Source organism: Schistocerca gregaria, chromosome 2 (assembly GCF_023897955.1).
Source record: "Schistocerca gregaria isolate iqSchGreg1 chromosome 2, iqSchGreg1.2, whole genome shotgun sequence".
Lineage (NCBI taxonomy): Eukaryota > Metazoa > Arthropoda > Insecta > Orthoptera > Acrididae > Schistocerca > Schistocerca gregaria.
This window is the reverse complement of record NC_064921.1, coordinates 566,971,458-566,983,963: the sequence shown is the minus strand read 5'-3', so window position 1 is coordinate 566,983,963 and position 12,506 is coordinate 566,971,458.

The following is a 12,506-nucleotide window of genomic DNA, read 5'->3' as shown; positions in this document are numbered from 1 at the left end:
CGGGTAGCAGCGGTGTTTGAGTTAAGTTGTCAGTGTTAACAAACAAGCAACACTGGGTGAAATAGCCCTAGAAATCAAAGTGGGACGTACGACGAACGTATCCTTTAGGATTATGCCGTGGAATTTGAACTTAATGGGCTATGGCAGCAAACGACCGACATGAATGTCTTCGCTATAAGCATAATGTCGCCTGCAACTCCTCTACTAGGCTGCAAACCGTGTCGGTTTTACCCTAGACGACTAGAAAACCGTGGCCTGGTAAGATAAGTCCCGATTTCGGTTGGCAAGAGCTGATGGTAAGTTTCAAGTGTGGCGCAGACCCCACAAATCCACTGATCGAAGTTGTCAACTAGACACTGCGCATGCTGATAGTGATTCCATAACGGTGTAGGCTGTGTTTACATGGAGTGGGTCCAATAGCCAAACTGAATAGATCATTGGCGGGAAATGGTTATTTTCAGTTACCTGGAGACCATTTGCAACCGTTCATAGATTTCATGTACCCAAACAACAGTGAATTTTTCGGATGACAGTGTGCCATGTTACCATGCTAAAATTGTTCACTGTTGGTTCGAAGAATATTGTGTACAATACCAGCGAATGATTTGACCAAGCAGATCGACCGACGTGAATCCCATGCACAAAATCCTGCAGCGGCAACACTTCCGCTGCAGCGGCAGCATGGCTCCCCTATTCTGAAGGGCACTTCCAACGACTTATTGAGTCCGTGCCACGTCGAGCTGCTGCACTATGGCGGGCAAAAGGCGGTCCGACAAGATATTAGGCGGTATGTCTGTTCTCTCAGACATGTCACAAAGGAAAGACACCGCTTGATCAATGCTCGGTCGCAGACCATCTCTGTGATTCTTTTGTCTCTTTATCCCATGACTTCTGTCACCTCAATGTTTGCTACACTCTATTATATTTACGTACATTATGAAATCAATGTAAATGAATTTTAAATATGAAAATCTTCGTTAAGAGCGCTCTTAACGATTTCCTCGTTCTATTGCCAACCATGTTAGATTCCCTATTAAGTTTATTTCAGGCAACGCTCACACAAACAGTTAGTGACTATAACGTTTTCGACTGACTAGACAGTATTAACAGCCTGCAAATAATTATTCGTAGATGGCTGTCCTCTAGTAATACCCTCAATGAAATGTTGACTCCGAGCATGTTTTGACGCAACCATCAGTCAGGAAATATTTACACGCTATCGAGAATGACAGGACAGTCTAAACCGGGAACCGGTACAGCCATTCAGCCATTTGTGAGAGCATTGACTGAAATAAACTTTACAGTGAGTAATTGTTGTACTAGTATAGAGTACAGTTTCATATCATACTGTCAACACTGAAAGTCACAAACTTCAAAATAAGATCACCGTATAGTACTATAATAATGTATTAACCTATTTTACAATTAGAGATCATTTGATTCCCACTAAAGGTGTACGACCTTCAAAGATAGGCGTAGGTACTTTATTCTTCGGATGAAAATTATTCTTCGAATGCACTGCCGCTTTTCCATGTCTGCTTCTGAGAAACGAACAACATTTTAGTTTATTGGTTGTATGTGTAATTCCTTGTATTTGAGGCACTGAATATTTGTAAGGTATTTTGTTAAGATCAAACTACAGAGATGAAAAACTGCTCACACTTAGAAAACTCTATCCCAAGAGGAAGCAAACTTCAGGAGCACGTGGTTAGAACAGTTTCGTATAAGCCATCTCAGTCCAATGTCGTTACCTCCTGCTGCAACACGACCGCTCTGTATGAATACAGAACCAAGACTAATCTGTAGTCGGTGTTGGTCTGGCTTTGAAAGATTAATCTCTATCCAAAGGGTGTCTCAAAAAATTACGGCTAAATAACTTGAAATCTGTCCAAAAATAATGATGATCATTGTCTAAGATAAAGCCTCTCCAGAATAGCGTTCTAATTTCAAACTAGTCTGCCTCTGGAATAGCACAAAATTTTCGAATATGAGGCATGCTAAGAGATGTAATCATGCAGTAAAACAACCCTTTAAATAACATCCACTGAGTACTATACGTTACTGTATTATATTTATTATAATTCATTTAGTTTTTTCACTGACAATCAACGTCCCTAAATCGCAGATCGACCTTAACTACAGAACACGACAGTCAGGCCCAAACCTGGTGACTGGACGTTGTGTCATTCCCCTCAAATGTTCTCGTTCGGATGCAGCCTGTATGGACATTAGGTCAGCACACCACTCTCCCAGCCACTGTAAGTATTCCACACCTTGAAGCAGGTGCTTCGCGTTATGGTAAAACCGCAAGTGACTTCACGAGATGAAATGGATCTCGTCACCAGTCCTCTCATCAAGCAGAAATTCCAGTCCGGGTTCTTAGCATGACCGTCAGACATGCCGATCATTTAGCTACGGAAGAGAACCGTTCATACTTCGTTAGAGTTTAAAATACAGCGCTTGTTCGGTAATGAAGGTACATCAGGTTGTTGGAACCAGAACTGACAGTGAACAGTATCAGCTTGTAAGGAGACATTTTGGAGAGAGACTTCGTATATGTGAAAAATGTACCACATTAATAAAAGGTAATGAAATTGTCTGACTAGAATTTTATTTCACAGTACTCCCCGTTCATTTCATTGCACTGCGTTGCATTGCATTATCACTTTTCTATTCATTTTCTGACATCGGCCATCAATAGTGACACTTTTCATGTACTTCAGTACACCTTTCGCTGGATCAACAGTGTACGCTGCTTATATACTCGTGGTCTAGGGAGAGTTTCTTCGACAGTCGACCTTCAGCCGCGACACTGCTCGAACCCGCAGTGCGCAGTCCACCTCTCCGCACTTGTGTTTGTTTACTCGGTTGTGCGAAGTACCGCAGTTGTTGTGATTTACAGCTCTTACTAGAAATGGCGTTCTCTTGTAGCCAGGAGACGGTGAAACTCACGTTAGGCGAATCTTACGGCGTCCAGAGGCTTATGAAATCAAAAGTTTTTTGAGTGACGACATGCATGTCGATCGCCACGTGCTGACAGGCATCCATCTGTCTTCCATTTCCAGGACAATGTACCTCAAGATGAAGAACCAAGAGGCGTGTGTAAATGCTGTCTGACGTCCCACAAACGGCTACCGCTTTCGCCATGCTTACACTAACATCAGCATCAGTGACAATGTACCATGTGGGTTTGGAAGTGTGTACGGTGCGCATATTCGAACTGCTCGTCACTGATGCGTTACGGACGTATGGCACGTTCTTGAACGAAGGACAAGAGAAGTGGAACACGTTTCGAAACGGCTCACGTCCTCAGTTGGATCCGACAGGTGCACATCGAATTCCGCAGACACATGCCGCCGTACGTGTTCATCGGCTGTTGCCAAGCCATCACTGTTTATGACAGATAGCAGCGGACATGTTCCAGCTGTGGACAGGATGGACACGTCCCATCCCCTCAATGCGGGTGGACAGGCGCTCCTAGAAACAACGGTCGCCGAAGCGTCGTAAGGAACGCCGCCTCTGGACGCACGACGACCAGTGGAATGGAGACATGGGGCAAGCTGCCAACACCGTCTCTGACTCGTCGTTGCCGAACGACTTTACCAGTACCGCCCCATGGCAGGCAACCGACGCTGCAGCAGTCGACGGGCTCGCCCACACCAGACGACACCATGACCGACGCTCTACAGGATGAAGACCTGGCGATGGAGCCCCTTGCCGTCCCTGACCACTTCCCCACTCAGTGACGGGGCTGCTGAAATGGAGGCAGAAGACGCACCAGACACCCTTGACGCTGCTCCACTACATGGGGCTGGAGTCCCCCCTGGGGTGAGTCTGACACTAACAGAAGGGCCGTGTTAAACATATCTGCCTCATGGCTTACTAGACGAGTGGCCTCATTACCCCATCCATTTGCACCAACATACTCTGCTGAAAATGTACCAGTCTTACAATGTGGGTATAATCATCGTCAACAGCATACACTCTGTGTTCCATGACATGCTTCGGAAGGAGGACCTGAATATCTCCTTCAAGAAGTCCACCAGGAGCTGCAGTTCATCTTGCGATGGTGGTGGCGCCATTGGTCATAACATATCTGCCATCTGCACGAGGCTTAACCATTACAGTGGTGACAGTCTGTATTTTCAATGTATACGCACCCTCAAAGACATCTCGCTACGGTGAACGGATCACTGTTTATTCTGACGAAATTCCTCCACTCCTGCATGTGAATGAGCAACACTACGTCAGAGGCGGCGATCTTAATAGCGTCTTGTATCTAGCAGATCAAATACTGTGCTGCTTTATCTGCCCTGCACTACAGGCACTCGTGTGGGATCTGGTGTTCCAAGACACGTGGCGTCTCCTTCATGGATACCGCCGTGCTATACGTTCACGAACACTCTGCCATCCTCCTCAGCCAGATGTACATATCCCGAGAACTCTGAGCCGTGGCAAGGGAACACGGAACCGTGGCTGGCAGCCTTCTCGGACCACTTGGCACACATATGTTCAGTCACTCTGCCCCAGCAACTCACATGGACGTTGACATTTCCAGTCTGTACGAGGACGCATGCTGCTAGGTGAGAGTGCTGCCTCCAGAGTCTTCTTGCACATCCTTCTACCTTCCATTGGTGGCACAACAGCGCAATATGGCCCTCGGACGACCACTTATGGGATAGGGTCATGACAGAGCCTGCTGGCGTCGGGTGACGTCGGAAATGTATTACATAGTACTGAGGGAACTAATGGCACAGCCGCCCTCACGATCCCGGCAGCAGCAGTTAATCGTCTCAAAGCTCGCCTAATCACTCTTACCATGGATCATCTTGACAGAGACCGAGTCTTTGAGAGGACGCAGGATACCATCCCCACCAAAATGCCATTCGTATATCACATCATCAGAGCTAGACGCCATCCCGAGGACCACCTTATAACATCAGTAGAGACAGCAGCAGTTGGACGCGTCAACATACAATGTACCATCGCTGCAGCATTCGTCCAACATTTCAGAACGTTTTATGCCGATGACCTACGGACTGTCCATGAGTGTGAAGGCATCGTGTGCGATTTGCCCATCCCTAGAGCAGTGACCCAGGACGACTTCCTGCTGGCTCCTATAACAGCTGAACACTTAAAACTGGCATTGTTATGCTGCGATCGGAACCAATAACTGAACGAATTCTGTTGCGTCTTCTATGCCCTGATGAACGCTCAGTGGATTTTTCAAGATCTCCGCCCCGACTATTTTAGCGTCCCCATTGATTTCCTCGAAGGCACCATGATATTTGTTCAAAACCCAAGTGGCTTACACTGTTGGCACGAATATCATCATCTTACGCCGCGTCTTCAGGCCAGAGTTGGACACATGATCCATCCAGACCAGACATGTTTAGACGGCAACGACAACATCCACAGGACACTTGGCGTCTACCAAGACGTCAAGGCACTAGCGACGGTCTGCCTCTTAAGAGGCGCCCTTCTCACAGTCGATTTTATCACGTCTCTGAGCGCATCGACCACTTTTTTCTTTCATGCCGTGCTTGAGGGCATCGACCTCTCGCAGGTGTCAGCTAGGGTGATCCTACGTTTAATCGATGGACCGCGCTCCCGGATTATGGTCAACGGCCTACAGACAAAAAACATATCTCTTGGACGGTCGGTACGACAGGGATGTACTTTATCAGGTTTCCTATTCACGGCGGCCCTCGAACCCGCGTTACACGGCCTTAGCGTGTGGCGCGCCGTCCACACCCCATATATCCTCACGTACGCTCGTTCCTTGTGGAACGTGGTGGTGAAGGGCAAATTAGCCATACAACAACGCCTCCATTCCATCCATCTTACAGACGACACAATGCCTGACTGCGCAGTCGTCCATTCGGATGCACACCGCTTGACAGGTGCGACGGGCAGCTGCATGGATCTGAAATAAGATATGCTTGCGCTCCTGTGCCGGACGAACTCCTACACCCAGATACTGTTTACATTTCCGTCGCCAGAACGAGTGGCGTCGGGTGGGTGAAGGGTATAGCGCTGTGTTACGTTTTGCAAGCCGCGCCCGAAAGTGATCTCGACTTATGGTTTCACCTCCACCATATATAGTAGCGGACACGACTATCGATTTATTTACGCGCATTATTCGAGGGTCCTCTTGCCCATTGGGACGTTCCGAGCACTAGAAGGTACACTTGAAGACGACTCACGAAACATGATCGACCCTCCAAGGGAACGGTTTTGAGGGTCTCTTCCTCCATTAACTTGTACGAAGACGACTCGGAAGCTTCTGATGCCGGTAGTAGGATCTGCGGAAATAAATAAATACATTTGTTCAAATAAATCTCTCTTGATTCTGTGAGACCCCTTTCCTTCCTTGGCTCCGGGAGGGCGGGAATGGGACATTGTGGCCATCCGCAGAAAGTGACCTCTGCCTTCTTTGCCCCCGACACTCCTCTCGGGCTTCTATTTTTTTTTTAAATGGGGTATGGTAGCTTCTCTGATTAATAATCCAAAATTCGTGACTCCCACGATACAGCCAAGTCTTAAATTTTGAATAAAAATTATCAGCAGTGCATAGAGCATAAGAAGTTACCATCATTCAGCAAACGGCCCTGTCAAAGAGGACGGAGAAGTGGGCAGAAGCTCAGGGCACTCTTTTTCTCTTTAGGATGGAAACAGCCTCTAAAGACGGAAGAATCAGCAGTGACCAATGGCATGAAGATGCAAAAGGCGATGGAAAACACTGTGTTAAAAACACATAATGAAGGCATGTGTCGACAGGACGTACGGCCTGACGTTGATGTCATTTAAGTGTAGTGATGATCAATCCATTAATAAAAGATTCAGGACTAGTCCCCCATTAGGAGCCCCAAGACGGGACTTCTTGAAGGTAAATGACTGTGGAAAGGATAAAAAAACCAAATGATAACTATCTGCGATTCGGGGCGTGGAATGTCAGAAGTTTGAATGTAGTGGGGAAGTTAGGAGATCTGAAAAAGGAAAAGCTAAGACTCAGTCTACAGATAGTGGCGGTCAGTAAGTGGAATGGAAAGTAGACAACCACTTCTGGTGAGATGAATATAGATTAACATCAACAGAAGTAGAAAATGTTATAACGTGAGTATGATCCCTTATGAATTGGAGTGAAGGACAGATCGTCGGTTACATTGAACAGTTGTAAGTAGGCTGTTTAGGTTTTTGTATTGGTAACGGCACGTAGTGCTCTGTATGAAAATCACTGGCTGTGCTGTCTCCAGTCTGTGGATGGGTGGCATTGTTGTAATACTCGCCATTATAGTGTTGGGCAGCTGGATGCTAACGGCGCGTAGCGTTGCGCAGTTGGAGTGGAGCCGCCAGCAGTGGTGGATGTGGGGAGAGAGATGGCGGAGTTTTGAGAGCGGAGGATCTGGATGTGTGTCCATCAGAGACAGAAAATTTGTGGGACTGGATGTCATGAACTGATATATATATATTATGATTTTTGAACACTATTAAGGTAAATATATTGTTTGTTCTCTAACAAAATCTTTCATTTGCGAACTATGCCTATCAGTAGTTAGTGCATTCAGTAGTTAGATTCATGAAAGGTATAGGTTATTGTTAGTCAGGGCCATTCTTTTGTAGGGATTTTTGAAAGTCAGATTGCGTTGCACTCAAAATATTGTGTGTCAGTTTAAGCTCAGTGATCTATAATTTCTCTAAGGGGACGTTTCACAGTAAAGTGATGGGCTTATTCTTATCAGAATCGACAGCAAATCAACTCCAACAACGATAGTTCAGGTGTGCGCGCAAGCAGAAGACAAAGAGGTAGAGAAAGTTTATCAGGGTACTTAACGGGTAAATCAGCACGTGTAGGGAGATGAAAATCTAATAGGCTAGGGGGATTGGAATGCGGTTGTAGGGGAAGGAGCAGAAGAAAAGATTACGAGGTAATATGGGCTTGGTACTAGGAATGAGAGAGGAGAAAGTATAATGGAGCTCTGCAATAAATTTCAGCTAGTGATAGTGAATACTCTGTTGAAGAATCACAAGAGGAGGAGGTGCACTTGGAAAAGGCCTGGTGATGCGGGAAGATTTCAGTTACATTTCATCATGGGATGGCAGAGATTCCAGAATTTGATACTGGATTGTAAGGTGTTCCCAGGGACAGATGTAGTTTCGGATTAATATAGCAATTATCAAGACCAGGCCGGGAAAATCAATGCCCGAAGAAGGAGGATCCGGAAGTACTAAGTAACGAAGAGATACGCTTCAAGTTCTCTGAGACTATAGATACTACAGTAAGAACGAGCTCGATAGGCATGTCAGTTGAAGAGGAGTGGATATACCTTCAGAACAAATCGGGACTCGTTAGTGAACACAACATTGGCCCACTGTTCGACCGTGCAGGTGGTATGTTGACGGCTCCACTGGAGACGTTCTCTTCTGCGAAAACGCTTCAGAGGTACGCATACAGCAGGTCTCCGACAATTAAGGCCACTCTACCTATGCTTTCTGTACAAAAAATTAGATAAGTTGTTTTCCAATGAAAAAATTGTGTTGTTTTTCGTTTCCAAATCAGCTGATTTAGATGAGACATAACATCTACCACGAAGTAAAATTTTTAGATTCATTGATCGATCTTTAGTTCTGGATACCGAAAACCCTAGTTGTGGAGAAATGGTTTCATTTCTCTTAATAAGGAAGTTTCAAAACGTTGTCTCTTGACAACCAATGTATCTTATTATGCAGCAGAAACTCCGCTACTCACTCTCCATTTCAACTAAAAATTCTCTAACCTAGCGGTGATCAATAGCTTTAACCTTGTACACACTCGCCCGCACGCGGTCCTTCCTGCCACAGCCACATACAAAAGCCCGAAGACCCCCGATAAGGCACTTGAGCCGCGGTTTGCCGATTACTCTTATCATTGCCGTTAAGGATTCAGTTTTCTCCAAACTTAACACACTTAGCCTGACAGTTCTCACTAGATAGCACATTAACACATTTACGCTTATCAGTACCCTCTTTAGGTTTTATCAGTATAACTGCTTGGTGCACGGAGTTGGCAGCGTGTCAGCTATCTGGCAGCTTTCTTGTGAACAGTCGATTAACGGTATCCCTGAGTTGTTAATTACCTTGATATCATATCAACTTGATCTTCACTGCTACATTATACAGAAAAGCTGGGGACTGTATGCTTCAAGGTAATGGACTTCAAACCGGCTTTAGTAAGTATTGTTACTAGGTTCGGAAACGCACTAAGTACAAATGGGTGAAAACTAATGAAGAAATATGAGGAAAATATTAGAAATATGAGGAGGCTATTCATCAATAACAAAAATGGTTCAAATGGCTCTAAGCTCTATGGGACTTAACTTCGGAGGTCATCAGTCCCCTAAAACGTTAAACTACTTAAACCGAACTAATGTAAGGACCTCATACACATTAGGATTTGAAGCTGCGACCGTAGCGGTCGCGCGGTTCCAGACTGTAGCGCCTAGAACAGCTCGGCCACCCCGGCCAGCTATTCATCCGGCCTCGTGATGACTGGGTGTTGTGTGATGTCCTTAGGTTAGTTAACTTTAAGTAGTTCTAAGTTCTAGGGGACTGATGACCCTAGATGTTAAGTCCCATAGCGCTCAGAGCCATTTGAACAATTTTTTTTCTCTATTCATCAATAACACCACTGTTCACTACCTTATGAAACTCAATGGAAAACATGAGATGTTGATTGATCTGATTACGATGCTCCTAAGACGCTGTAAATATGACCATCAGTGACTACAAGGAATGGGAGCTCCTCATAAGATCATGGAGATTTAAGGGAAGCATTTTCGACCGACAGATAAAGTCTTATTCAATGAAAATTACTAGGGGTGCCCAGATAAGCCTGAAAGTACGTGTACTACACCCCACACTCATAAATTAATGAGGGGCCCACATAATTAAAAAAGGGAAACTAAAGGCAGCTACAATAATGTGGATTTTTACCATAAGAAACCAAAAAAAATCATTTACTTACTGAATAAAACATACAAACTATTGAGAAATGGACAAACGGCTGTAATTGTGACCTACGGCCTTTACACAGGTAGGTGGACACATTAAAGCGTAACATGATTCGCCCAATGACTGCGAAAACGGTTCGTGAAGAAAGAATCCCAAAAAAGCACGTACTAATACCAATAGAATGCCCAAAGTGCATGATAGTAGGAACTACCTGGCTGCAAATGTTAAAACTGCATAGTTAAACCTCGATGTTAATTATCTATCGTCTAGTGATCGCATCACCGTCTGATGCTTACCATTCTCAAACGGTGTGAGGGAGTGAGGAAGACGTTGACGTTAATGACTGGAAATACTGTGTCCATCTAGACTTCCGTGTTCTGCTCTAAATCCGAGTTGTCCCTCTCTGCCGTTCTCTGCGACGACTTGGAGCAAGGGCTCTCTTAACCATTCTACTGCACTTGTTTTCTGACTCTAGTCTCTGAAACTTGGCTGGTTCAGTCAGCGCAGGATCCTCGCCAAACAATCGCTACAGTTCTCTGGAATTCCGACAAATAATACTTCTATAAAAAAATTAAGTGAATTCCTAATGTCATGGATTTATTCATGGTTAACCAACAATGGTGCGGGGAGGGGACGAAGACAGAAAATATTTCCCACTACACGACAGATATCCAACACTGGCTAGTCGAAAGGATTGCATATAGACACATGCGGGAAAACGCACCGTTTACAGAAATAATTACAGTGAGCGCATCACAGTCCCTGTTATTCAGAGGTAAATGAAAATTCCTTTGCGGCATGGTCGTGAACAATGACCTTCACTGTGGTCTCAAGTTACGTGTGCCGAACCTGGCTTTTAGTTAGATCACCAAATTGGATCCCTCCTATTGTCACGCACTATGCAGTTGTACAATTTTAGTAGCAGTAATAGTACTAGTAGTAGTAGTAGTTGTTGTTGTTGTACTTTTATTTACCATAGATCTCTTTTACAAGTTTCTTATGATCCTAGCAAATAGCTCAATAAAAATAAAAATAAAGTAATTCATTTATAAAATCATTTTCAGATGCACAGGTCTAGTGATAGTGGGAACCATCCCAGCGTTTGTCTGAAATGATTTAGCAAAACTACAGAAAATCTAAATCAGAATGGCTGGATAAAGACTGGATCCTCCACCCTCCCAAATTCAAAGCTACTGTGTTTAAAACAGTGATACCTCATTCGGTGTGCCCTAGTGTACGATACTGTTTTAAGTTTTTTAATAATGATGAAAGGCTAGAGCTACAGTGTTCATTATTTTACTACTCCCAGTCACAGCACACAGTACACACACTACACGCACTATCGGATTGTGCCATGGTTATTTCATGTAGTCCAACTTCCCATTGTTAGCCTGAAAAACTGAGCCAGTATCCCTCTATACTGAGTGAGCTGTAGGGCTCAAAAAGATAATATGGTGTTAGATTACACTAGATCAGGCAGCTTTTGGAGTAAGTTTTTCCAGAACAGGAAAAATTAAGGAAAAAAATTGGCGTGAAATTGTTGCGTGGAATGTTAGCTGTTTAATTGTTGTTGTTATCATTTGCATTACACTTTTTTTTTTTTTACCAAGACCCTACTCTGTGTGCGGTAGTTACGGAGCGTAACTCGGGATATCAGCCGGGTGATTTTCATGCCTCCGGCACTAAACACGTCGACACTGTGCTGGGCGGTGATGCTCACGTGTGTCTTATTTTGTGGTGGCTAACGATAATGATAAGCGATAACAGTGTATCTAGAGGCTACAGCAACACCATTGTCTTCACGTTGAACAGCGCATAGTTAATGCATTTTTACACTGGAATTTGCACGTTCCGATGCATCATTTCACCAGCTGTATTATTATGTATTTTCGTAACTCATTTCATTAGAGTAAAGACTGAAAATCTTAATAATAAAAAGGTCAATGTCAGGACCTAAAAGTACACAGGGTGGTCAGTAAGACCCGAAAAGCTTGCAAGGTTGTTGTTGGGGAGGCTGTGCTCAGAAATAATTGTTCCGACAAAAAAATACGAAGCGTTGCACCGTTTACGAGTTATTTAGCATTGAAATTAGACAATATTAGCCAATCACGTCGCTGCCCGCGCAAGTACAACTTCTTGCACGAACTGAGATGTGATAATCCAAGGACACGTGTGTGTCCGTGAGTCACCAAGTGCTTAGATGCTCATTAGCGGTTAAAAAGTGCCTTTTTATGAACTGAAAAATTTAGCTAAGTGAGCAAAAGACACGTTTTTGCTGTTTTTAAGGAAAACAAAGGAAGAACACGTTTGCCGACACCTCCTCTGGCAGGCTGCTCTAATTTGCACACTACTCGACCTGATTGCCTGACTTGAATGCTAAGTAACTCGGAAATCTTTTTCTTAGCAATTTGGAATCTTCATCCTAGCAATTATCTGTCGGCACAACCTCCTGTAAACCATTACAAGCTTTTGAGACTATTTGTGTCTACCCTGTACATGCGGTACAGATTCTTCCT